General features: G+C 46.7%; 1 pseudogene across 1 annotated transcript in view; it reads left to right on the top strand.

The window, feature by feature from the left end:
- Window positions 1–27,091, top strand: part of LOC147659596 (uncharacterized) — a 148,755-nt pseudogene that overhangs the window by 26,013 nt on the left and 95,651 nt on the right. The window contains exon 5 of the transcript XR_015307203.1: window positions 23,772–25,656. The product of XR_015307203.1 is annotated as an uncharacterized LOC147659596 (transcript). The remainder of the gene's footprint in view (window positions 1–23,771; window positions 25,657–27,091) is intronic.

Below are 27,091 nucleotides of genomic sequence, written 5' to 3' on the forward strand. Positions count from 1 at the left end.
CTAAGGTAGGAGCCCCACTCTGGGCAATCTAATTTACTAGAGAGCCCAGCCACATTCCACGAAATTACAGTTATGTGTGGTACTTGAGCGCGTGGCGGGCTCACAGCCATATCGTTGGGCTCCTGATGGGCCCTATAAGTTGGAGAGGGATGTGTGAAGCCCGATGGGCTAGTAGCAGTTGGTAGGGAAGGATTTGTCATGGCTGACGTCTGGATCGGTTCATCTAAGCTTGTTGTCAATGTATCCTTCAGTGTATATATATTCGTGTCGGGTGTGGAAACTGTGAGTGAATTGGTGATAGTTGGGGAGGTTGCGGAGGCAACATTCCCCTCTCCAGCCACCTGTCAATCTACCATATCTAGATTACTGTATCGATTTTGTGTTGGTAGATAGGCAGGATAGTGAGTTCTGTATGGTCCGGGAATTCTCCTCCTATAACCAACACCCCCCCTCCTCCTCCTAGTGACAGTTTCCCACCCAGCCTCATCTCCGTAACCAGAGAAGTGCTCAATTGGCCTCCCCCTGTGTGAAGGGTAATTGTTGGTCTCTCTATGACAATTTTCCCATCCCTCCAATAGCTCTTGGTGGTGTCCCCACCTGTGATCCTCAGAGTTGTATAGATTGGAGGGGTAGAAAAATGAGAGGTTGAAGTGTTTGGATGATGTTACCGAAGTCCTCATCAGTAGCACAGGAGCAGATATATGCGGCTGTATTGGGGTCTCTAAAGGAGACCAAAATGCAATCTCCTCTAATGGATTTCCTAGTATGCCCCACCCATGCTACTCTCTTAGTTGTGGAAATGTCACTCGCTGTTCCTCTCGGGAGAGGTCTATTTACCGAGAGCCAGTTTATTACTTTGTTCTTGAGTGAGGTGTATGTTTCGAATGTGGGGGGGTCAAGTTCCGGGACCACAGCCAGAACTACGGTGTAAGGGGCGGCTTCTGGTGGGAGATTTACAAACTGTAGTTTTCGTTTGGTATGTGGCTTCTCTCCCTCGAGTGGGGGGTCATGCTTAGTTTTAGTCAATGGCGTAGGATTTGGTTTTGATGAAGAGGCAGGTTTGGGAGTAGCAGTATTTGGTTTCTGTGAGGGTGTCGGGGCTTTATGTGCAACTGTGGGTTGTGGTGCATTGTTTTTTGCAGGTTGTATGGGTTTAGGTTTTGGGTCTAATGGTTTGTTATTCAATACAGCCTGCAAATTGTTACCATTGGAAGGTTTAGAGCCTGTACTCTCCTTTGATATCTTGATCGTATTGCTATCAGTTTTCCTAGCATCAGCTAGTTGTACAGTTGCCTTTTTGATACTCACTAACCTTGCTTCTATCTTAATCATTCTCGCCTCCAGTGGACTTAATAGGGTCCTGAGCAGTGATCCTATATCCTCCAAGGTGATGTCATCTGAGGAGGTATCTAGTTGAACATTGACAATAGATTGTGAAGGTGGGGTTAATTTAGGTGGTCTGGAAGTGATTGGTGTTACTAATCTTACCCCTGTTGGAGCAAGGGCGGTAAGTTTCCTCCCCTTACCTCTAGTTTGTTTTGGTTTAGGGGTTTTGTGCCTAAGTTCTTCTGGGATTTGAGGCCCTTGCTTCTTTTTAGGGATGGCCCCTTCTCTGGCTCCCTTGTTGTTGTCGCTAATAGATTCTATGGTTGAAACTACCTCTGTGTTCTGCGGTGGTATAGGCTGGGTGTTTTGGGTGTTGGGTAGAACCATCAGGCTCATGTCCTCTAGGTCGCTTGGAACATCTATAGTGGATTCTGGATTGGTTAATGAAGTGTCCGTGGGGTGGCATGGTACCTGATCATAGCTATGCGTAATAGACCTGCCCAAACTATTTTCAGGCGTTCTAGCTAGTGCCATAGGCCCCATAGATGATCTCCTTACCCAGTCAATTTCTTGTGAAATTCTTTGCTCCAGGACTTGGATCTCTTCAATCAGGAGTGAGCCAGCCTTGGCAAAGTAGGTGTCAATAGGGCCTTTGACCGCTCCGGCTGCAGCAAGGGAAGATGTTTTGCTTCTTGTTTCCCGTGTGCACATTGCTCAAGGTAACAGTAGTCTTGGTGGGGCAGGCAAAGAGAGGGGGGGCCCGGACCGGACTCTCCCGTTCTCGAACGGCCTCAAAAGGCCCGCTCTTAGCCCGGTCTTCGCCCCGGCCTGCGTCCCGCGTGCGTCCCGCGATGCGGGAGAGCCCGAGACAGGATATACGAGGAGGCTGTGGGCGTGGCCGCCGGGGGAAGAGGCACCAGCTGTGGACAGCAGAGGCTGCTGGACCTCGCAGTCCCCCGGTAGGCTCAACGCGTTGCTGGGAGTTGTGGTCGCTCACCCGGCCTGTCCTTTGCTGGGAGCGCGTGTGCTCTCTGCCGACTGCAGAGCCGCTCACACCAGCGGGGAACCGGCCCGTCAAACAGCTGAGCGGCACCCGCGCAGCAGGTGTTGCGAAAGGTGAAGGGCAAAGTAGGAGAGGTCGTCAGGGAGAAACAGCAGTCTCTAGCACTCCTTGGCGCAGTGTAGATCCGCCTGGAAGCACCCAACAAACCGGTTCAACAGCGATTTAATTTGCTGGAGGCTGTGGGCATTTGTCTCCTCCTCTACACCACATGATGGTGGTTCACCCTGATTGGAGTTGCCACGCTGTTGCGTTGCTACTGCGTTTAGAAAGTGACTGTGATTTTAAAATGTTATTGAATCATTGTGTGCGTTCTAATTGGGGGAATGTTTTAAAAACTATTTTAAATGCTTACTTGTATCCGGTTACTGCATTCTTTCCAGGCACTCTTCTGCTTTTTTCTTCATCTCGGGGAGGGGGACTTGTGGGGGTCTTTTGCTCCTTCCCCGGTCCACCACGGCTCGCCAATTGTATGGAGAGAAGTTAGTGTATCACTCTTGCTGCTCTACTCCACTTCCTGTCCCAGATCGATGGGCGGTGCTCTAGTTGTTCCTGACTGGCCCAGCTATTTAATCTGAATGCCGGGCCGGACGCGCAGTGAACGCCCGCAGCAGGCGCGCCAAAGGCACGCCTGTCTGTGTCCATCTGTGCCAAGTTTACGTCTTGTGCCAGGGATGCTGTCCTTTTTATTGTAGACCCTGGTAAGCCCCTTGTTTACCCGAGAGGACAGCTCTTGGAGCTTCAAGAAGAGAAGGATAGAAGGATGTGCACTGCAGGTCGATGAACTATGAGCATTGGGCTATATGAGTGTGTTAGCTGTAAGACAGTCATTCCATTGGAGGTAGCTAAAAACCCCAAGGGGAAAAGTGTCAGCCCTACCCTTACCCATGAAACAGTCCTTTTAAGGGTATCTCCTGATCTCTGATTAAACATAGAGCAGAATTTAATGATTTTGTCTCCTCCCGTAGGCCTGATTGGGTATTTATTACTGAAACCTGGGATAGAGATTGCTCAGAGCCTGACCTGGTGGAGGCCATCCCCTCAGGGTGTGCTCTGTCCAGACTTGATAGCGGGGTTTGGGAGTACTTTATAAAGACAAGTTCTCGTGCTTCACTGAGGCCCTCACAACTCCCTCAGATCCCTATTAGGGCCTATATTTCTCCTTGAAGATCCTACCCACTGATAGTTTTGTGGGAGTGGTCAGTTACCGGCCTCCCGGACCCAGAGGAATGTTTAATCAGGGCTTCAGCAATCGGATTGAGCCTTATTTGGCTAGATCCACTGTCACTCTTTTGGGTGATTTTAACTTCCATTTGGAGAAAACTCTGTGCTCTGAAACTCAGGTTTTCCTGGAAGCTATGGACTCCTGTGTCCTTTCTCAGCTGGTGAGGAGCCCCTCTCATACGGTGGACACATTCTGGACGGGATCTTCTCTAACGATCCGAGGATGGAGGTGAATGATCCCATCCCACTCTCTTGGTCTGATCATTACGCCAGTCCATTTTTTCTGTGAATTGCAGAATCCCACCCAGATCCCAATTTTAAGAACAGGGTGGAGATGAAGATAAACCGTAGCCGCATAAATAAGGAGGGTCTTCTAATTAAGCGTAGTAATTATTGCTGTTCCCCCACCTGATTGTTAACTCAATCTATGATGATTTTTCCAACTGGCTCTTGGCGGTTTTAGACTCTCTTGCCCCTCTTAAGGAGCAATATGTGGCCAGAAAATGCCCTTCAGCACCCTGGTTCACCGAAAGGTTGAGAAACCTTAGGCAGGTATAACGACAGCATCAAAGAAAATGGCACCGTGAGCTTATCCCAGCCGAAAGGGACCTGCATAAACTCAGATTGAAGGAATACAGGCTAGCTATTAATTAGGAAAAGGTTATCTACTATTCCAAGATGACGGAATCCATCAAATCCCAGAGGGAACTCTTCACTGTGATTAATTCTCTCCTAGCCCCCTCGGCCTCTGCCAACACCGAGGTCTCCCAGGAACTATGTGATAAAAAGGCATGCTTTTATACTGACAAAATCAAGGACATATATTCCTCCCTCGAGATATCCAATGTCGGAGGGTCAAAGGCAGATCATCCTTCGGATTCTCTGTTAGCTTCTCCAAAGGATTGCCTCTTGAGCGCCTTTCCCCCTATACTTCAAGAAGACAAGGAGCGGATGTTAAGTGGAGTTAGATCTGGCTCTCCTATGGAGCCCTGTCCCCTGAAGATCCTGAAACTAGGAATGGAGCCTATTGTTCCTACTTTGACCGTAGTTCTTAATGCCGTTATTACTTCTGGCCAGTATCCCACTGCCTGGAAAATGGCCGTGGTTAAACCTCTCTTAAAGAATCCCTCTCTGGATCAGGCGGAACTAAAGAACTACAGTTCAATTTCCTGTTGCTCATCCCAGCTAAAATCTTGGAGAAACACCTGAACCTCCATCTTAGCACCTATCTGGAGCATCATCAGTTGCTCGATGGCTCGCAACACCTGTTCAGAAGTGAGCACAGTACCGAGACGGCGGTCCCTATTAGGCCCTATATTTCTCCTTGAAGATCCTACACACTGATAGTTTTGTGGGAGTGGTCAGTTACCGGCCTCCCAGACCCAGAGGAATGTTTAATCAGGGCTTCAGCAATCGGATTGAGCCTTATTTGTCTAGATCCACTGTCACTCTTTTGGGTGATTTTAACTTCCATTTGGAGAAAACTCTGTGCTCTGAAACGCAGGTTTTCCTGGAAGCTACGGACTCCTGTGGCCTTCCTCAGCTGGTGAGGAGCCCCTCTCATACGGTGGACACATTCTGGACGGGATCTTCTCTAACGATCCGAGGATGGAGGTGAATGATCCCATCCCACTCTCTTGGTCTGATCAAACGCCATTCCATTTTTTCTGTGAATTGCAGAATCCCACCCAGATCCCAATTTTAAGAACAGGGTGGAGATGAAGAGAAACCGTAGCCACATAAATAAGGAGGGTCTTCTAATTAAGCTTAGTAATTATTGCTGTCTCCCCCACCTGATTGTTAACTCAATCTATGATGCTTTTTCCAACTGGCTTTTGGCAGTTTTAGACTCTCTTGCCCCTCTTAAGGAGCATTATGTGGCCAGAAAATGCCCTTCAGCGCCCTGGTTCACCGAAAGGTTGGGAAACCTTAAGCAGGTATACCAACAGCAGGAAAGAAAATGGCGCCGTGAGCTTATCCCAGCCGAAAGGGACCTGCGTAAACTCAGATTGAAGGAATACAGGCTAGCTATTAATTAGGAAAAGGTTATCTCCTGTTCCAAGATGACGGAATCCATCAAATCCCAGAGGGAACTCTTCACTGTGATTAATTTGCTCCTAGCCCCCTCGGCCTCTGCCAACACCGAGGTCTCCCAGGAGCTATGTGATAAAAAGGCATGCTTTTATACTGACAAAATCAAGGACATATATTTCTTCCTCAAGATATCCAATGTCGGAGGGTCAAAGGTCGATCATCCTTCGGATTCTCTCTTAGCTTCTCCAAAGGATTGCCGCTTGAGCGCCTTTCCCCCTATACTTCAAGAAGACATGGAGCGGATGTTAAGTGGAGTTAGATCTGGCTCCCCTATGGAGCCCTGTCCCCTGAAGATCCTGAAACTAGGAATGGAGGCTATTGTTCCTACTTTGACCGTAGTTCTTAATGCCGTTATTACTTCTGGCCAGTATCCCACTGTCATATAGATGCTGCTTTTCTATATATTGTGTTAAGTTAGCATGAGTTTATTAAATGTTTAAACAACATATTTTCCTTTGGCTTTAGTTTGCACACGACGCATAATTGTTATTGTAGCTTTCAACCTAGACGAAAGATGTGATTTATTTGAGAATAATATGTTATTGCTCTGATATCTGTCGTGCTTGGTACACTGTCTGAACAGTGGGTGCCGAACGCTCTAAGAATAACCTAACACAAGGTTGCTGGGAGCTCTGATCCTCGCACCACTAGACATAACATAAATATAGTTGCTGCCAACATTGGGCTCTAAGCGGGTTTAAGATAGAGTTACTGAGAATGCAAAAACACACTTGATGGTGCTTCGCATGCAGAGAGCTGGTAGCTGATGATGTGATCTTCTCCTACTGACAATTAGAGGTATCGGCCCGACCTGCTAAAACCCAAATGAGACCTTCTTAGGTATAATAGAGTATGCTAAATAGGGTGCGCGAAATATAGGTGATACAGATTTCTATTGATTTTTGCATTATAATATGCTATCACCGTTCGCTTACTATGGATTAGTGACTATGATGATAACTCTGATTTTTATAATATGTATTCTGGTATTATATAAGATACTGCGTTTGAGAACCTTGCATTGAATAATAAATATTTCAAACTTGCACGTGTCTTCTTTTACTCTAAGTTCTGGTTTGAAATGATTATAGAGCGAAAGAGTGTTCATGTGTTCCACGATACCTGAGGTAACCTAAGTTCATGTTCTGGTTTGTCTAAGTCATTGGTAGTTGGTTATGACCAATGAGACACTGTAGCTAGCTCGGTAAGGGGATTTTGGATACTGAGGTGAGTTTTGGGTCACCCTAATTCACTGAGGTTCCTAATCTTTATGCACAGTTCTGTAAGAGAACGGAATCCCTGCTACATGGCGCCCATACGTTGTTGGCCTTATATCATGACACTCGAGTAGTATATCATTCAAACCTTAACCCCTTCATTCCCGTTTCCGGAAAACGGTGGTGTCGGAAAAACCTGCCTATTTTTGAAATAGGTCTTTTCAAGCTTGAATCTATCTAAAACGGTTTCCTTGAATTACTACCCAGTTGTGCTACAAAGTAATCTTTGTTTTTTCCTATTCCTTTGCTGTCATGGCACAAGCCGTGGACATCCCGCTGCATAGTCGCATTGCGGTGCGTGTCATTTGCGGGCTTATGAAGTTCCTGTTGAAGGCTTGGCTGTGGTTCTGGTGGTAAGTGCGGAACATGCTTATCCATACGAACTGTTTTATTCGTGGGTGACATTTCCACCGGTGGACGCTAATTCTGGAGTGTTCCACTCATACACTGCGTCAGCTGTACCTGCTGTGTATGCTCCGTACAGGGCACAGGAAATACCTATTGATGTTTGGCAGCATGGAGTTTGGTTTGGTGGCGCCGTACCCCACTCTTTAACCGCTCCGAGGTTAGGTCCTTTGTCCATTCTGGGCACTAATTGGCCCGCTTTGGCTGGGTTTACTCCTCACCCTCTTCACGGCAATTGTTCCTTGGCGGAACTAAGGCGGCTTCATGTTGTCGCTATTGCCGTGATTAGAACACTTGTGCATTACACAAGTCGTAATGTTCATGGTGCGGCCCCTAGAGGTGCGCACCTTGCGGCGGGACAGGCTAATTTGAAGATCAGTCCTGTCATGGTGAATTCCGTGATGGGCAAAAAGCGCCAGGATAAGGATGATTTTCCGTTCTGGCTTGCCGAGAAATTTGACCAGCTGGAGGCTGTGTTTCCTGATACGTCTCCCGGTGAAAAACACCGGATTCTTACGCTTAGTTTGCCGAAAGATTTGGCCCCTGAGCTTTGTGACTGTGAGTCTCGGGGTAAGACTTTTGCAGCGGTCTATTCGAGGTGCTATGGCACCCCGTCTATGTCCATTCTGTCTGCGGTCCTTAAACGTGTTCAAGATGACCACGGACCGGAGTCTGCGGTTCAATTGGGTATGCGGCTGTGTGGCACATTTGCTGTGGTTTGCGATCTGATCCTTGCGAATGTCAAGGGAGATGCAGTGAACTTTCAGGTTGCTAACGCGTTAAAGGCGGTTCCCGAACCCGAGAAACCCCGACAGTTAGCGAGGATAATTGTGGCGGCTTATAAAACGGTTGGCCACAATGCCAAGGGTCTTAAGCCTTTTTCTGATAAAGAGAAGAAGCAGCCCCAGGGACAGACTTCGGCAGCGGCGGTTCAGCCCAATATCAATAAAAAACAAAATTGGCCTAAAAAACAGAATCAGGGTAAGCAACAGCAGCAACAGGCTCAGACATCTCGCCCTGCGTCTCCCTTGCCTGCGCAATCGGAACGTGTTTATGATTTGCGCGACCGCGCGATGATTAAATCTCCTGATCGGTTTCAGGCTTCTGACCAACACTCTCCTCGTTCCTTTCAGGACTCATCGGCTCCGTCAACCGGTGGTGGAGTGGGCATACAGTGTACCATAAAAGGGGTATTTTGGGAAAATCTTTCATCTACGTATGACATTTTGCTTTCGGAGGCTGACTGGCCCCCACCTTTTGTGCTCGCAGCTCCGAGAGGGGAGGAGGTAATCCTCCCCAGTTTCGCGAACACTGTTTCGAGAGTGGAAGCGCTGCACTTTGCAGAAGAGTGGGCTCTGGCGCTTGCACCGGCTGTGTACTGCAATCAGTGTGGCTGGGATAAATTGTCCCCAAGCCACGAGATTCCTTTATGGTCTCAGCCACAGCCTCAACCTCAATATCCCATACGACGTGAAGCTAAAGCTTCGGTCGCAGTGATCCTTGAACAATTGGAATTTCAAGGTGTAATTGAAACATGTGTGTCACCGATGAATAACCCCCTTTTTACTGTAAACAAGCAGGACGGCTCTTACCGTTTGGTTTTGGATTACCGGCATTTAAACTCGCATTGCCGTAACTGTGCAGTACAGAATACTCACGGCTCTGCCCTTGTAAATAGTCTTGTGCGTAAGCGGTTCAAAACCACGCTTGACATTTCCAATGGTTTTTATGCCCATTCATTGGACAGTCTAAGTTCCCAATGGACTTCTTTCACATGCGGCGGTGTCCAAAAAATGTTTCGCCGTCTCCCAATGGGCTATAAGAATAGTCCTGGAGTATTTTCCGCCCGCATTGTCTCTCTGTTGGAGAGGGTCGACCCAGATGCTTGTTCCTATGTGGATGATATCTATCTCACAGACGACGAACTTTGGGAGCATCTGTGTCGAGTGAACAGTATTATTTGTAACTTTGCAGACATGGGTTACAAGTTTAACTTTGCAAAATCGCACATTGCAGTGTACACAGTGTTGTTTCTAGGTTATGAACGGAACAATGAAGGAAAAGGCTTGGCTCCTCACTTCCTGGAGAAATGCACACAGTTCAGCGCTCCGACAACACTGACAAAATTACAATCTTTACTGGGCTTTTTGAATTTCGGGAGAACATACATTCCGGAATATGCCTAGCGTATCAAGCTTTTTTATGCTTTGATACAGCCATCTTTTTCCAAATCATGCTGGCTGCCTGAGCATTCAGCTATTCTGCAGTCTTTGCAGGCTGATTTGCTCGCTTCTGAATATTTACAGACTCGTGATAACCAGACCAACCTGGTGATAAGAATTGTCCCTGGGACGGTGGGTTTCACGTACCTAACTTTTAATGAAGGAGATACAGTACCTATGGCTTACAAGTCACACTTGTACACTTCAGCTGAAATGCGCTTTTCCACTGTGGAGAAAGTTTTGACGGCTGTGCAGATGGCAATTCTCAAGGAACGTGCCCTGTCACAGGGAAAACGCATGTTTGTTGTTACCCCGTGTCCTGCCATGGAGGCAGTTACGAAAGCCAGTGTACCAAATTCCAAAGCTTTGCACCCTCGTGGATTCAATGGGCTGCATCCTTGACATCCCAGGATGTCACGTTTATTTTTGACGCCACTTTACGGTCGCAGTAGTATTTACAGTATGAATTTGTTCATCCTGCTCCTTTAGCAATGCGGCCGTTGGAGGATTTCCATTGCATCATTTACACTGATGGTTCGGCGCAGGTTGCGCATGGCTCTAAACATGCCTACGTTTCCGCGTGCGCCATTGTGGTCGGTGCCATGGTGAACGATGAGTTCAAGTCCAGTGTCGTGCACACGCAGACGCTTGGGGACTGCACCACACAATTAGCAGAGCTTCGTGCTCTGATGCTTGCATTGGAGTACGCAGATCCGAGTGTGACGACTTTGATCGTAAGTGACTCTTACTACTGTGTCCAGTCTTACAATGAAAACTTGTTCTTTTGGATTCAGAATGAATTTCGTGATTCCAAAGGTAGCACAATAAAACATAAAATGATCTGGGTCCGAGTGGCGGAGCTTAAAGAAAAGTTGCCACTCGTGTTTGTGATTCATACTCTTGGCCATCAGCACGTGGGAGTCCACGCTGTCGGTAATTCGCTTGCTGATGAAGCGGCGAAGTCAGCAGTATCAAAATACTTAGTTGCAGCAGTCACGCGGTCCAAAAGTAAGATAGATGATGACATCTTGGCAGCTGTTGCAGCCACTGAGAAGGGAGGTAAATATCCTGCGGGATTCCCTTCGAAGTACACATACCACTTAAGTCCCGATAAGGTTCCTTATGTGAAAATTCCTGATGTTGGCGAACGTTTAATTCCCAATTTGGATCGCAGAGCTTCTTTGATTACAGCGGCTCATGAAGGTGGGGCGTCTGCGCATGCGGGCGTCTCAACCACTGTAACGCAGCTACAACAGAGGTTCTGGTGGCGGAGACTGTACAAACCGACGCGCGATTATGTCCTTCAATGTGACATTTGCCAGCAGATTAAGCCTTCAACTGCTGCGCGTCCGCCTCAGACACAGTTGTACATTTCTAATAAACCGCTTGGGTGCGTTTATTTAGATCACTGCGGTCCTTTTTCTTCTGATACTGCATATAAGTACATCTTAGTAGCAGTTGATTCATGCACACGCTTTGTGTGGGTCTAGCCCCATGGGAGCGCTGATTCACGGACTGTCATTAAGGATTTTTGCCTGTGGTACCTTCCATTCGGATCAGGGTCCGGCTTTCGCCTCTAAGGCGTATAAGGATGCTATGGTTTCGTTGGGGGTCCAAGTCAAGTTTTCGTCCCCGTACAGACCTGAGGGTAACAGTGTAGTAGAACGAATGAACCGTGACTTAAAGCAATCTTTGACAGCTCGAGTTATCGGCACTGGCAGAAACTGGTTGGCCCACCTCAATGGCGTGCAGCGTGCGCTTAATAATCTCCCTAGAAGGTCTCTGGGTGGGCGGACCCCATACGAAATGCTCTTTGGTATCAAGATGTATGTCCCTGACCTCGACGGTCTAGACTGCAAGGCCCAGGCCTTTGACGTAGATGAACATTGCAATGTTTTACAGGATCTACAAAAGACCAGAGACAGTCTAGCTAAGGAACATTTGCCCTCCACATCGGATGATGCGTTGCAGATCCCGGTAGTTGGCTGGCTACCCCAAGTTGGAGAACTGGTTCGAGAGAAGATCGATAACAAGAAAGAGTTTGGTCCCTCATATCGTGCACCAGTTCGAGTTCTTGGAGTGAAGGGCACGAGAACAGTCATATTACCACCACTTCCAGGTCGTAAGGAAAACAGATTTATCTCAATTGACAATGTCAAGACACACAGGGTGGCCGATTCTTCATAGCATGACACCGGCTGTATCCTGTCCTTCCATGGTGTGGCATTCTGTGCTGGCTATTACTTCTGGTGCAGAACCGGAGGTGTCCCTCGAGATGCCTGGTATTTCCAGTCCTTTATTAAATACTATTCCTATTACTAACATTGATGAGCTGAACTACATCTATCCTGCTGATTTATCAATGCCTGATTTGCAGACTTGTTTGGCCGACCAGTCCAGATTCTCTTTTGACTCTGTTTCGGAACTTTCAAAGAAACCCTCAACTATTGCGAAATATGCCACTTTATTTAAAAAAAAAATTTAATTCCCCCTTGGACATACATTTGGTTGATTCTATTTTCATTTTATATTGTAATGTAATGTAATGTAATGTAAAAATTACTTATAAAGCGCGGCATACACCCGACGGTTTCTTGGCGCTGTTCACTATATTCGGTGGGAGGCAGAGGGGGGGGTGAGAAAAGCCTATGAATAGACACTACGGAAGAGGTGGGTTTTAAGGAGAGACCTAAATTGAGGGTGGGAGCTAGAGAGTCTAAGTTCCAATGGTAGAGAGTTCCAAAATGAGGGGGCCAAAAAAGAAAATCTAAGACCTCCATGTTTTTTGCGCCTGTATCTGGGAGCCTGGAGGAGTGCTTGGTCAGAGGATCGGAGGTGCCTGGAGGGGACATAGCGATGTAGGAGGGAAGAGATGAAGGAAGGGCCGATGCCGGCCAAAGATTTAGGAGTAAGACAGCCAAGTTTGAACTTGCAGCGCTCTGATACAGGAAGCCAATGAAGGGCTTTGAGCAGAGGGTGGACGTGATGATGTTTGGGTTGATGATAGATTAGGCGAGCTGCCTGGTTCTGTATCAACTGCAGTCGTTTGATCTGATATTGAGGGATGCCTACATACAAAGCGTTAGCGTAATCGATCCGAGAGATGACTAGGGCCAGCAATGCCAGAGTGAGGGCTTCGGTGGTCAGGAAGTGGGCTATTTTTCGGATCTTCCTAAGCTGAAAAAAGCAAGAGGACACAGTGGCATTGACCTGATGTTTCATAGAGAGATCGTGGGAGATGTAAACCCCCAGGCTTTTCACTTTGTCAGCAGGATGGGGAGGGGGGCCAAGTGAGAGGGGCCAGAAGGTGGAGTTCCAAGGGTTGGATGGGCCTCCGACAAGAACAAGCTCCGTCTTGTCGGGGTTAAGTTTGAGATGGTGGGCGCCCATCCAGTTACTGATATGGCAGAGGGTGGATTGGGCCGCTTCGTCAGAGGAGTCAAGGTTGAAAACGAGCTGAATGTCGTCTGCATAATTAAATGCGAAGACATTCCTTCCCCGGAGGGAGCGGATCAGGGGGGTGAGGTACAGGTTAAAAAGAAGTGGTGACAAGGACAAACCCTGTGGAACACCGCAGGTGAGCATCCTCCTGTCAGCCGAAAACTGGGAGAGTCGGACGGATTGGTGGCGGTTCGTCAGAAAGGAACGAACCCAGTTAAGGGCCGTCCCACCGATGCCCGCTTCTTTGACACAGTTGACAAAGATGGTGTGGTCGACCGTGTCAAAGGCAGCCGATAGATCCAAAAGGACCAGGGCTTGGCTGATGTTGGAGTCAGCGCCTCTACGGAGTTCCTCCATGACAGAGAGGATAACCGCCTCGGTCGAGTGGGCAGGTCTAAACCCGGCTTGCTGGGAATCAAGGAAGTTGGAGTCTTCGATGAAGGAGCTGAGGACGCTGGTCACGTAAGACTCAAGTACCTTACTCAAGTAAGGGAGCAGGGAAATGGGGCGGAAATTGCCCAGAACCCCGGGATCAGCGTTGGGGTTTTTTAATATAGGAACCACCTCAGCGTTCTTAAACTGGCTGGGAACCTGACCGAGCAGTAAAGAGTTGTTCAGGGCCAGCGGAGGGGAGGGGCAAGCCGAGAAGACGGCCCGGAGAATCGTAGGAGGGCAACAATCTGTGGGGGAGCCAGATGAAACTTTATTAAGTAGGGAGAGAAAGTCTTCCTCTAGTATGGGGGGGAGCTGAGTGAGGGAGTGGGAGTTAAAGGAGGAGGTGACCTCAGAGAGGGCCGTCGCCGGCGGTCCGGAAGATATACTGTTTTTGATTTTACTGATTTTTTCTATAAAAAAGCAGTTGAGGGAGTCGCAGAGGGCCTGGGACGGAAGGGGTTTAATAGTCACCCTATCCGGATGTGAGAGCTCCTCCACAATGGCAAAAATTTATTTGGATTTTTGCACAGAGTTGAGAATTTTTGAGGAGAAGTAGGTGGTTTTAGCTGCTGAAATAGCCTGTTTATATTCTCCAGATAGTTTTAGAAAATGAAGTTTCTCTAAAGGGTCGTAGTTTCTACGCCAATGACGCACAGCTTGGCGAAGTCCCAGTTTTAGGGATTTCAATCAATCAGTGACACTTATAAAGCGCGCTACATACCCATAGGGTCTCAAGGCGCTGGGGGGGGGGGGGGGGGGGGGGGGTGCCGCTACTGCTCGAACAGCCAGGTCTTCAGCTTCTTCCTGAAGGAGAGGTGGTCTTGGGTCAGGCGCAGGTCGGACGGGAGGCAGTTCCAGGTCTTGGCGGCCAGGTAGGAGAAGGACCTTCCTCCTGTAGTCGCTCTTCGGATGCGGGGGACGGCGGCGAGGGCGTGGTTGGCTGATCGGAGGTGGCGTTTGGGAGCGTAGAAGTTGACTCGGCTGTTGAGGTAGCTCGGGCCTTGGTCGTGTAGGGCTTTGTGTGCGTGGGTGAGGAGGCGGAAGGTGATTCTCTTGTTGATGGGGAGCCAGTGAAGGTCTCTCAGATGTCCGGAGATGTGGCTGGATCGTGGGATGTCGAGGATGAGTCTGGCTGAGGCGTTTTGGATCCGCTGGAGTCTCTTCTGGAGCTTGGCGGTGGTCCCGGCGTAGAGGGCGTTGCCGTAGTCCAGTCGGCTGGTGACGAGGGCCTGGGTGACGGTCTTCCTGGTCTCTGTGGGGATCCACCAGAAGATCTTCCGTAGCATGCGTAGGATGTTGAAGCACGCCGAGGAGACGCTGCTGACTTGCCTGGTCATGGAGAGGGAGGAGTCCAGGATGAAGCCCAGGTTTCGTGCATGGTCTGTCGGTTTGGGTGCGGTGCCCAGGGCGGGAGGCCACCAGGAGTCGTCCCAGGCGGAGGGAGAGGAGCCCAGGATGAGGACCTCCGTCTTGTCCGAGTTCAGTTTCAGGCGGCTGGTCGTCATCCACTCGGCTACCTCTTTCATCCCTTCGTGTAGGTTGGCTCTGGCGGCGGCGGGGTTGTTGGTCAGGGAGAGGATCAGCTGGGTGTCGTCGGCGTAGGAGATGATGCTGAGGTGGTGTTTGCGTACGATGGCCGCGAGGGGGCTCATGTAGACGTTGAAGAGGGTGGGGCTCAGGGATGATCCTTGGGGGACGCCGCAGATGACTTCGGAGGCCTCTGACTTGTACGGTGGTAGGCGGACTCGCTGTGTTCTTCCGTCGAGGAAGGAGATGATCCATTCCAGCGCCTTGTCCTGGATTCCGATGTTGCTGAGGCGCCGTACCAGGGTGCGGTGGCAGACCGTGTCGAATGCCGCGGAGAGGTCTAGGAGGATGAGGGCCGCTGTTTCTCCATTGTCCATCAGGGCTCGGATGTCATCGGTGGCGGCGATGAGGGCGGTCTCGGTGCTGTGTTTGGCTCGGAAGCCGGACTGTGAGGGGTCGAGGGATCCGTTCGTCTCGAGGAAGGCGGCCATCTGCTTGTTGACGGTCTTCTCGATGACTTTGGCTGGAAACGGGAGAGGCTATCTGAGAACCACCGATGTGCGTCATGGGGACGCTTGGCTCTGACTAATTTGAGGGGAGCGACCTTGTCGCTAGCAGATTCTAACCATTCAGTTAATGCGGCTTCTTGAGAGTCTATGGAGCCTAGGCAGGATGGAGCCGAGGAAGTTAAAGAGGTGAGGAAGCGATCGAGGTCTGCTTTGTTCCAGTTGCGAGCCAGAAGGCTAGGGCCTCGGCTGTGGGGGGGTGGTGGAGGGATCAGAAGACAAAAAGAGATTAGAAAGTGGTCAGACCAGTGGCAAGGTAATATCGTGAGCGAATTGATTTCCAGATTATAGGTCCACACCTGGTCCAGGATGTGGCCTTTAGAGTGGGTGGCTGTATGAATATGTTGAGAGCCATTAAGCCCACTTAGCAGGTCAGTAAAAGCCAAGGAATGAGGGCTTTCATTTGCATCTGATGGCCAGTAGCTAAAATCACCTAGGACCAGGATTTTAGAATAGTTGATTGTGAGCTGAGAGAGTAGATCACCAAATAGGGAGGAAAAGTTGGGCATGGGTTGAGGGGGGGGTATGCCAAAACACAGATGAAAGGGGACACCGAGGAGTCAAATCTGATTACCAGGAAGTCAACCTGGGGGATGTTGAGTAGAGAAAGGGAGCTGAACCTGAGAGGAGATTTGATAATAGCGGCTACGCCGCCTCCTGGTTTGCCAGCCGGCCGGTTGGCTTGGAGGATGTAATAACCCAGTGGAATGGCTGCCAAGATGTCAGGGGGGGAGTCGTCATTCAGCCAAGTCTCCGTTAGAAGAAGAATGTCGGTCGGTCTGAATCCAGGAGGTGGTGGATGTCAGATTGATGTCTGACGAGCGACCGGGTGTTAAGATACATAATTGCTAGTTCCAAATTAGCAGGTGCTTGAGCGAGCAGGGGTTTAGAAAGGGGGGGGTGATTGTGTATTCAGGGGTGAGGGAGGATGGGAGGGTCCTGATCTCGGGGAAAGAGGTGCGGGCTTGGTAGATACCAAGCTGTTGTAGGTTATAGTGGCTGGCGGATTCCAGCGGCCAGGGTGAGTGTAGAGCAGTCAGGTCCCTGGAGGCATAGGATGTGAGTTGGGCAGAGTGGCAGGCCCCAGGCCCCGGCCGGCCGCGGACGGGCGCAGACGGGCTTGCCTTAGGCGCGCCTTTGGCGCGCAATCGGCGCGCCCGCTGCGCTCGTCCGCTGCGCTTCCGGTAGGGGCACATCCTATGTACAGGTAAGGGAAGGGTTGGAAAAGGGGCGTGGCCAGCGCCGGTGGGCGTGTCCCGGAAAGTGCGGCAATGGCGGCAAATGTAAATACAAACACCTCGCCCGCACCAGCGCTAAATCCGCTGTGCAGGGGTGTCAGGAACCAAATCAAATGCGCGAAGAGCAGGTGAGCATAAAGTTTTAAAAAGCACAAGTTTCAAGCAGTTTTAAAAGCATAAACAGTTTGTGGCTCCCGGCTGTGCCTCAGGAGAAATGAGTGAACAGGACAGCGCTAGTGATCAGCGCTTTAATAGGCTTTTGGCGAAAAGGGACGTGGCCAGCGCCGGTGGGCGTGTCCCGGAAAGTGCGGCAATGGCGGCAAATGTAAATACAAACACCTCGCCCGCACCATCTTTTTATGTCAATTGGTTTTGTGTTTTATTTTTTCCGCCTGATCGATGGCCACTATGTCAAAGAAAGAACAGGAATTCGGTACCTTAATGGAACATTGGCCCCTCTTTCCTCCTCACATTCAGCACACAGACTGAAACGAGACTTGAATACAGTCAACATTACTGCTTGGCCTGTCCTTGATGGGATTGTGTGGGATGCGGTTAGATTTCAAATACATGGCCCCACTGAAGTGATTAATGTTCCAAATGTGCTTAGAGTAAACATGGGGGATGTGATTAAGCAAAATATACGTTCTGATGATTGGGATATTCAGGCCGTAGAAGCATTGTTCTCTGATTTGAAATACTATGCTGCCTTTGATGCTGAGGATTTATACTTAGATTCTGTTAATTATGGTGATTTGTTTTGCTTCCAACATTATGGTAATCATTTTCTGCATAAGACAGATTCCAGGAGGGTTGCTGTAAATTACACACAGTGGGAACATTACCCAGCTCCATTGGGAGGCAGCTCAAATACATTTCTGAAAAAATACACTTATTTTACAGACTTTAATCAATCAAATCCTGAGTCATTTTATTTCAAAATGACACAAAAGTCCATGTCCAAAGTTAGACTTACCGATACAAAATTGCTGTATTCGAAGGCCTTTCTAGACAAGTTGGCTGTAGATGGCTACGAGTTATGGAAAGGAACAATTGACCTTAAATCGGTTTGGGGTACCAAAGATTGGCAGGTACAAGGCACTGAGGCTTTGCACCGTGCATGTCTCATCCCGAATCACATGTTGTTTCTAAATTCTACTATTTCCCAAACAACATGCTTTGGATTGGCGACTTCTAAAAAATTAAATACACCAATTATCCCCGAATTGGAAGAATATTCAGGATGGGGTAATTATACTGAATTGTCCATTCGTGAGCTACAAACTCTATTGCACAATTCATCCTTTAATGTATCCAGTTTGGATCCGAAGGGTTGGCTGATGTGGCATAGAAGTGCTGATTCTTGCCAACGTCGTTTTTTGGGGTTGGCTGAAGGGTTCACACAAGTCAAACCTGATCCCCGTTTTGAAACTGATTATACTGTCACTACTTACTCTGTAGGGAAACTGTGTCAGAATTGGTTACAACATTCCACGTTAGCTGCAGTTAAACTACATCTGTCTCAGTTAAATGATAATATGGACTTAAATGATTTTATAAAAGGCCGGGCTATGGGTAGGTCTAAACTGTGGATGTATGCGGTTTACAATTAAATTTGGACATTTTCACAAATTGAGGCAGCTAAGCGCCTAAGGGCGATTGACCAAGCAAATTTGGAAAAAGTGCTTGCAGTTGTCGATAACAGTATTAACATGCTTTCTTACCGAATTTACACGTTGAACAATATTGTCTCTTCTGTAGTTGACATTGTGAATGATGAGGTGTCTGTATTGTACCATGGTCAAAATCAATTGCGTTCTGTAATGCAGTTTGCGTGGACTCTACAGACTCTTAAGGCGGGACGCGTGCCCTGGAGTTACATGAACGTGTCCTCCCTATTTGCCCCATTTAATTTGACTGACAAGCAGCGCATGCTTTCCATGCGAGATGCATCATTTTCTATGTTACACATTGAAAAGTTAGAATCTTTGCCCTTTTCTGTAGCCGAGGCAGTTGCTGCAACATGGCTTATCCATGGAGTTATTACGTTACCATTTGCTTTGTACAAATGTACTAATTGTATGCGGTATATTGCAATAGGGCGATATGAACCACTAGGCAGTGCTTTCCTCCATGAGGCATGGTCTTTACCATACACGTACAGATGTCTGAAGGATGGAAAGGAAGTGAATTTGAATGGTGAAGAATGCACACAGTCGCCTGACCGTTCACTGATATGCAGGCAAATCCAGTTGCATGGTTCTTGTAATCAGGACCGGCCTAATTTAGCCTGTGTTTTGAAAGGCACACCAGTTCCAGCAATAGTTCCCACATTTACATTATTGACAAACGGTAGTTATTTACTTTTGAATAATGAGGAATGTTGTGGGTTAATGGTCGGTATCGCTTATGTGGTTACTGTATCAGAACGTGTGTTGTGTTGCAAGTACGTGCTATATCCACCCACGCATGGGAATTCAGATGTTTCCATCTGGCCGCGCATCCCAAACTTGAAAGCGGAGTTCAATGGTATGAGCAGAATAAGGGCTCTTTTGTCTCAAAAGGAAGTTGCCCTGAGCTCGGCCCGTGAAACTTATGTCCTTCACATAGCTAACACATGCACAGAGGTGCAGGCACTTTTAAATACTGACTTGCCGTTTCATTTCTGCGAATTAGTCCATCAAATCTTTAATGCCTCCTCCACGTCTAGCTTAGCTCATTTTTTTAAATTGGTTAGCAGTGGTCTCGTGACTACATTTGAAAAGATTTTTGGTGTCATCCCCGCTTTCTTCCATTCCATATTTTCGAGTTTGTTTGGCGGATTCCCTGTTTTGCTGGCTTTAGCTGCAGGCGTTTTGATATTATTCTGCTTCCTAAAACATGGATGCTCATCCTGCGCAAGAAGCCGCTCAGCTCCTTCTAACACTGTTTCGCAACCGGATGCTTGATTACTATGGCACCCTGCCGCTTGCGACTTTAAGCACGGCATTTGGATTATCGTTTCGATTTTCCTATTTCACATATGTCCAACCTGTGTTTCATTGCCTGAGCTGCGATTTTGACTGGGCCATTGATTTGTGTCTCTGCTTGCCGTTATCTCCTGAAGTCGATTTTAATCACCTGATGGGCCCCGTAGTTGCTCACTAGTTGGTTTGTACTGGCGAAAGGATTATGGCCTTGGCAGCGATGCATGGACTAATGGGTCAGTGGGACATACCCGCATCGGCGCATGAGTTTCTGGCACATAGCGTTCTTGAGAACCCACCGAGTTGTCCTCTGATGTTGCTAGAGGGTCCGGTGCTGGAGGAGCACGTATGTTCTTTCCCGTTGCTTAATTGGATGGCTGAACTATTTTCGGATGATGACAGTGATTTCATGTTGGAAGCTGTTGCTACCTATTTTGCATATTCTATCCACCCATGAGTGACTTTGGAGACTTTCAATATAATGGCACGTGACTTTTTAGTAATTCTGAATGGTGCCTTTTTCTTACGAACTTTCAATATGATTCAGGCCTATGATTTTATGTTTGGCCTCAATTTCAAGACTTATATTACATTTTTGTTTGGCCACTATAGGCATTCATACATATTTTTATATACATTTTTAGCTTGGCTCAATATTGTTGAACTCTGCTTTCATGTTATGCCTTTATTTTAGTACTGGCTTATATTTTTGACCGTCCTCGGATCATTGGGGGGGTGTCATATAGATGCTGCTTTTCTATATATTGTGTTAAGTTAGCATGAGTTTATTAAATGTTTAAACAACATATTTTCCTTTGGCTTTAGTTTACACACGACACATAATTGTTATTGTAGCTTTCAACCTAGACAAAAGATGTGATTTATTTGAGAATAATATGTTATTGCTCTGATATCTGTCGTGCTTGGTACACTGTCTGAACAGTGGGTGCCGAACGCTCTAAGAATAATCTAACACAAGGTTGCTGGGAGCTGTGATCCTCACACCACTAGACATAACATAAATATAGTTGCTGCCAACATTGGGCTCTAAGCGGGTTTAAGATAGCGTTACTGAGAACGCAAAAACACACTTGATGGTGCTTCGCATGCAGAGAGCTGGTAGCTGATGATGTGATCTTCTCCTACTGACAATTAGAGGTATGGGCCCGCCCTGCTAAAACCCAAATGAGACCTTCTTAGATATAATATAGTATGCTAAATAGGGTGCGCGAAATATAGGTGATACAGATTTCTATTGATTTTTGCATTATAATATGCTATCACCGTTCGCTTACTATGGATTAGTGACTATGATGATAACTCTGATTTTTATAATATGTATTCTGGTATTATATAAGATACTGCGTTTGAGAACCTTGCATTGAGTAATAAATATTTCAAACTTGCACATGTCTTCTTTTACTCACAGTTCTGGTTTGAAATGATTATAGAGCGAAAGAGTGTTCATGTGTTCCACGATACCTGAGGTAACCTAAGTTCATGTTCTCGTTTGTCTAAGTCATTGGTAGTTTGTTATGACCAATGAGACACTGTAGCTAGCTTGGTAAGGGGATTTTGGATACTGAGGTGAGTTTTGGGTCACCCTAATTCACTGAGGTTCCTAATCTTTATGCACAGTTCTGTAAGAGAACGGAATCCCTGCTACACCACTGCCTGGAAAATGGCCGTGGTTAAACCTCTCAAAGAATCCCTCACTGGATCTGGCGGAACTAAAGAACTACAGTTCAATTTCCTGTTGCTCGTCCCAGCTAAAATCTTGGAGAAACACCTGAACCTCCATCTTAGCACCTATCTGGAGGATCATCAGTTGCTCGATGGCTCGCAACATGGGTTCAGAAGTGAGCACAGTACCAAGACGGCGTTAACTGTTGTTTTTAACAACATTCGACAACAGGTCGACGCAGGTTACACCACCTTACTGACCCTTCTGGACCTAACGGCAGCCTTCAATACTATCTCTCCCCTTAGATTGGCTGGGAGGCTCTGGGAAATAGGGATTGAGTGCTCCGCCCTTATTTTGCTTACAACTTTCCTCACGGAACAGGCTCAAAGAGTTACGATGGGTCAATTCCTTTCTGATCCTAAACGGCTGTTCTACGGAGTTCCCCAGGGATCTTTATTGAGTCCCACCCTTTTAACCTTTATGTAGCCCTGCTTTCCAGGGTTGTAAGATCTTTTGGCCTAGAAGTGTTATCCTATGCTGATGACACTCAGATCATGATTAGCATCACTGAGTGTGTTGAAGCATCAGTAGCAAATGTTAAAAGCTGCATGCAGGCCGTAGCTGCATGGATGGCAGAGAACTATCTAAGACTCAATGGGGCCAAAACTGAGATTTTAATTTTCGGAGACAATCAGGAGATTTGGTCCAGGGCCTGGTGGCCAGATACGCTTGGATCTTGCCCTCGCCCTGGCCGCAGTGCCAAAAATCAAGGCATCATAGTTGATACCTCCCTCTCCGTGGGCCCCCAAATAAATAGAAGTCTCCACCTGCTTCGGAATGATAAGAACCCTTGACAAGATATGTCAATTTCTCTCTCCCTCCACGCGGAAACAGGCAGTGGTGGCCCTTGTGTTGTCCAGATTAGATTACTGCAATGCCCTTTATGTAGGAATAAATAAGGGTCTCCTACACCGATTCCAACTTGTGCAGAATGCTGCTGCCAGGCTGGTGATGAGCCTTCCTAAATTCCACTCTGTTGCGGCTACCATCAAGAGCCTTCCTTGGCTTCCTTTGGGTCGGAGAATTGAGTTTGAAGCCCTGTGTTTGGTGCACAAGGCTTTTTACAATATGTGATCAGAAGGCATTAAAAAATTGGAGATATGTCCTTGGTAAACAGTTAAGATCTTCCAGCAAGAATTTGGTGACTGTGCCTAGATGCAGGAAATCTAGATGGGGGGAGGTCCTTTTCGCTGGCTTCGGACAATTTGTTGAATTCCTTTCCTCTTTCAATTTTGATTCTGGAAACTCATTCCTCATTCCGTAAGGCCTTGAAGACCTGGCGCTTTACCAATACGAATCTGTAAGCCCTGTATCTATGGACACCCCTGATCATGATCCCTATCCGGAGCGCCTTTTTTTTTTTTGGCAGAGTTTTATATAGCGCGAACTAGACCCGAACCGAATCGGGTATCAGAGCGCTTTACATCGCACCAGTTACGTTACATGTTACGTTACATGAGGACACACATTCATTTTTTAGGCACGGGGAGATTAAGTGATTTGCCCAGAATCACAGGAGGTTTTCGCGTCGTTACCGAGACTCGAACCCAGTTCTCCAGGTCTGAGGTTGCGCGCCCTAGGCTAAGTTTGCGCTTTATAATTCCTATATTCATTCATTCATTCATTCATTACATGATACTATCCTCCCTCTGTCTGTTCTTTTGGCATCTTTCATCTCTGGATCTGACTTCCATCTCTTTGCGTCCTCCCATCGTGCCCTTTTCTTATGTGTTTACAAGCACGTGCCGCAGAGTTTCCAGTGCCGGACCCATGTGGTGAAAGTGGAAGATAGCCTTTTTTCTCTTTCCTCTGTTTTTCTTTTCTTGACCCTTTTTGGTTTCCTTTACTGTTGTGCTGTTCAATAAAATGTCCCTTCCTAGATCACTGGAAAAAGGAATAGATTAACAGTCTAGGTGGGCAGGGGAGTAAATAACATCTAATAATTCATTAAAAGAATTACAAATATCTCACTATGACGCCAGCTGTTGCCACAGAAGTTGCAATTTGATAGTGGTGGCTGCTTCTGAGAATATGTGTCTTTTTTTTAAATATTCACTTATTTTGCTCTCACATCCTTGATTTCCAGCGATCCCAAGCTCCCGATCTACTCTGTTTCACCACTATCAGAAATGCAACTCAAACTAATTTTCTATCTTGTTTTTGTTAATACTTTCTTTGTGCAAAGTATAAGGTCAAAAACAAAATTTTCTCGGTGTTCATTTACAATATTGACCCCATTTCTACAGGTGACAGAAGCATGAAGAGAAAAAAGGATTACATTTAGTGAAATACAATGAAAAGGAATACTTCAAGGAAAATAAGGACATTCTCACGCTCTAGAGAATGTGCCAGGAATGGTGAGGATGTTGGAGCGGAAGGAACTGGTGATTGTGAAAGTTGTCAAATCCCTAAAGGAAAACGACCATAAATGTGTACCAAGTGTCAGTAACTGAGATTAAGGAGAACATTGGCCACAATTGATCCTCACGCAGTGAACTTGAGAAAACTCAGTGACGTAAATTCTGTTTGATGGTTTATGAGAAATACTTTGGCGACCCAAACCCTCCCCAACAGATCAGCATCCGTAGACGTGTTATGATGTGACTGAACCGTCAAAAAGACTATTATCCTCGGTTTATAAGTGCAAGCTTTTGTCTCTGTCTCCTGGAGATGAAAGGAGAGAAAAGGTTGTTTAAAAGAAAGTCATTGTAAATACTCTTTCTCAGAAGTGGTTACAGCAAAGATGCTGGATTATCATTTGCAATATACAAAGCTTTTCCCCCACCAACTCTGTCTCTTGGGTTGATCCGAGTAGTTTCAAAGGGTCGTGTAACTTCCAAAGTGGATCATGTACCTGTCTTAGCAACTGATCAAAAAAGCATATACTGGCACAGAAAGTATAAACGAGGCCAGTGTTATGCTAGTGATAATTCATAAACCACCCTGGCATGCCCTAATCATCTGTCATTACTTGTATGAACTAACATACCTAACAGGCAAACACTAAAGCCCAAAGACCTTATCAGTGCTTTTAAAACTCCTAAATCAAATGAGATAAACTAGAATCACTAAATGAGACTAATTAAACAAGAGAAAACTCACCTGGGCATAACTTGGAGAAAATGAATCCATGAGAGGCCTCTTAATCAATACAAGGGGCTCCTCGGTGAAAGTTAATAAGACAAGTTAGATCAGTGCCTTTAAAGGTAGGAAGTTAATGCTGAGTCGTAACATAAACAAGTACACCATCCGAAATCATATTCAGTCTTAAGATGGCATGTATCCAGGAACAAACCCAACTTGGAGAAACAAACAACTCGAATAAGAGCAATGACTTTGAGAACAGCTTTAGTTATCAATCCCACCTCACTAAACATGAGAAAACTAGCTCTGGACGAAAACCCTATCAGTGTCCCGAATGCCAGAAAAGATTCAGCCACAAATCTAGTGTCGCTATACACGCAAGAACCCACAATGGACAAAAACCATATCAATGCTCCACGTGCCAAAAAAACTTCAGTTTTAGTGGTAGTCTGATTAAACATCAGAGAACTCACACTGTACAAAAACCTTATCAGTGCTCTGAATGTTGTAAAAGCTTCAGTAGCAATCACAATCTCACTTTACATGAAAGAACCCACACTGGACAAAAACCTTATCAGTGCTCCACGTGCCAAAAAAGCTTCAGTCAGAAAAGCACCCTTACTGTACATGAAAGAACCCACACTTGGCATAAACCGTATCCGTGCTCTGAATGCTGTAAAAGCTTCAGTCAGAAAAGCAGCCTTACTGTACATGAAAGAACCCACACTGGGCATAAACCGTATCAGTGCTCTGAATGCCGGAAAGGATTTAGTCAGAAATCCAACCTTACTAAGCATGAAAGAACCCACACTGGGCTCAAACCGTATCAGTTCTGTGAATGCCAAAAAAGCTTCAGATTGAAAGAAAGTCTCACTAGACATGAGAGAACCCACACTGGACAAAAACCTTATCAGTGCTGTGAATGCTGGAAGGGATTCAGTTGCAAATCCAACCTTACTGTACATGAAATAACCCACACTGGGTATAAACTGTATCAGTGCTCTGAATGCCAAAAAAGCTTCAGTCATAAAACAACTCTCACTAGACATGAGAGAGCTCACACTAGGGTAAAACCTTATTAGCTCTCTGAATGCTGGAAAAGTTTCAGCCGGAAATCTGGTCTCACTCAACCTGCGAGAACTTACCTGGAAAAAACCTTGTCATTGTTCTAAATGCCTGGGAAGCGTCTGCTGGAGATTCAGGTTGATTCAACAATAGAGAACCCACAACATGAAAGAAAATGATCTGTGCTCTCAATATGACAAAAACTTCAGTTGTAAATGTAACCTTTCCACCTAGGAGAGACAATGTGGGAGAATAAAAGGTGCTCACTGTAAACCCTGAGGTGGAGCTTTCAGCATCACAAAACATTTACATGAAGCAGCCACAAAGACTCCACTCCATTGATTGTCCAACACACTGTCTACTCAGAAAAGCACACAGCGTGGGATGGAAGTGCTTGAATTAACCTCATTCTTTTGTAACTATTTGTGGCCTCATTCCATTCAGTGTGTTGTTCCCTGAGTGTTTATAAGCAATGACTGACCCACAAAGTCCATTGGATCCTGAACTTTGAGGCCACGAGCCCTAGGATCTGGAATGCAAGTAACTTCAAACTGTTTCCAGCCTTAATGAGCCTCACCAGGGGGCTGCAGCAGGAGTCCCTTTGTCGTAGGTCTCTATGGGACCAACATCTGTTCATGTCTGTACCACATAGGGGTGATCATTGTGAAAAACTAAAGGTGATGGATGTACTGGTAGTTAATCTCGGCAACATCCCACCACATCATTCTCTAGTCTTTGTGTAACTACAGACAAGGTCAGCCATATGCAAACCATTCTTGGCTCCACCCTAAATAGTCCTAATGACTTCTGTTACAATGGGACATGGCCTCGTATTACAAAGATCCACACGAGTGGCCTCTTTCCATCTTCTTTTTGTTTCAAATGGAATCTGCTATCCCCTTAACCATGCCTCAGGCCTGCCGCGTTCCATGCTTTGGCTCTTATCATCAACCTTGAACCATCTCCATAACTTGGAAGCGCCGAAGAATTTGCAGCTGTTGTAACTGCTTGAAGTTTCCCGCATTTTGATGGCCGTGAATTCAGGTTCAACTTGCTAGCCCAACTCTACTCTGTGGGAATTTTGCACTTCAAGCCACTTCTGTGCAGCTTGTCACCTTCTGAGACTGATTCAGCCAAAAACCTTGCTTCAAATTCCAGTGTTAATCATCACCAGAGACTAAACGCATCTTTGTCCTCTCGAGCATAGCTACCAAAGTGAGCTACAATTTTGTAGGTGACTTCCTGATTGATTCAGTGGATCTGCTTTTTTTTATTCATTTACCTTTTTGTTTGGTTTTGACAGTGGTTTTGCTAATTAATAATGCTTAAATCACAGCCCTCCTTTAGATTTTGCTTCTGAATAATTATTAAATATTCTTTTTGATCTAAACTTGGTTTGAATCTTAAAATTCCTTGT

The sequence above is a fragment of the Lissotriton vulgaris genome, unplaced genomic scaffold (assembly GCF_964263255.1).
Source record: "Lissotriton vulgaris unplaced genomic scaffold, aLisVul1.2 SCAFFOLD_1997, whole genome shotgun sequence".
In the NCBI taxonomy this organism is placed as follows: domain Eukaryota; kingdom Metazoa; phylum Chordata; class Amphibia; order Caudata; family Salamandridae; genus Lissotriton; species Lissotriton vulgaris.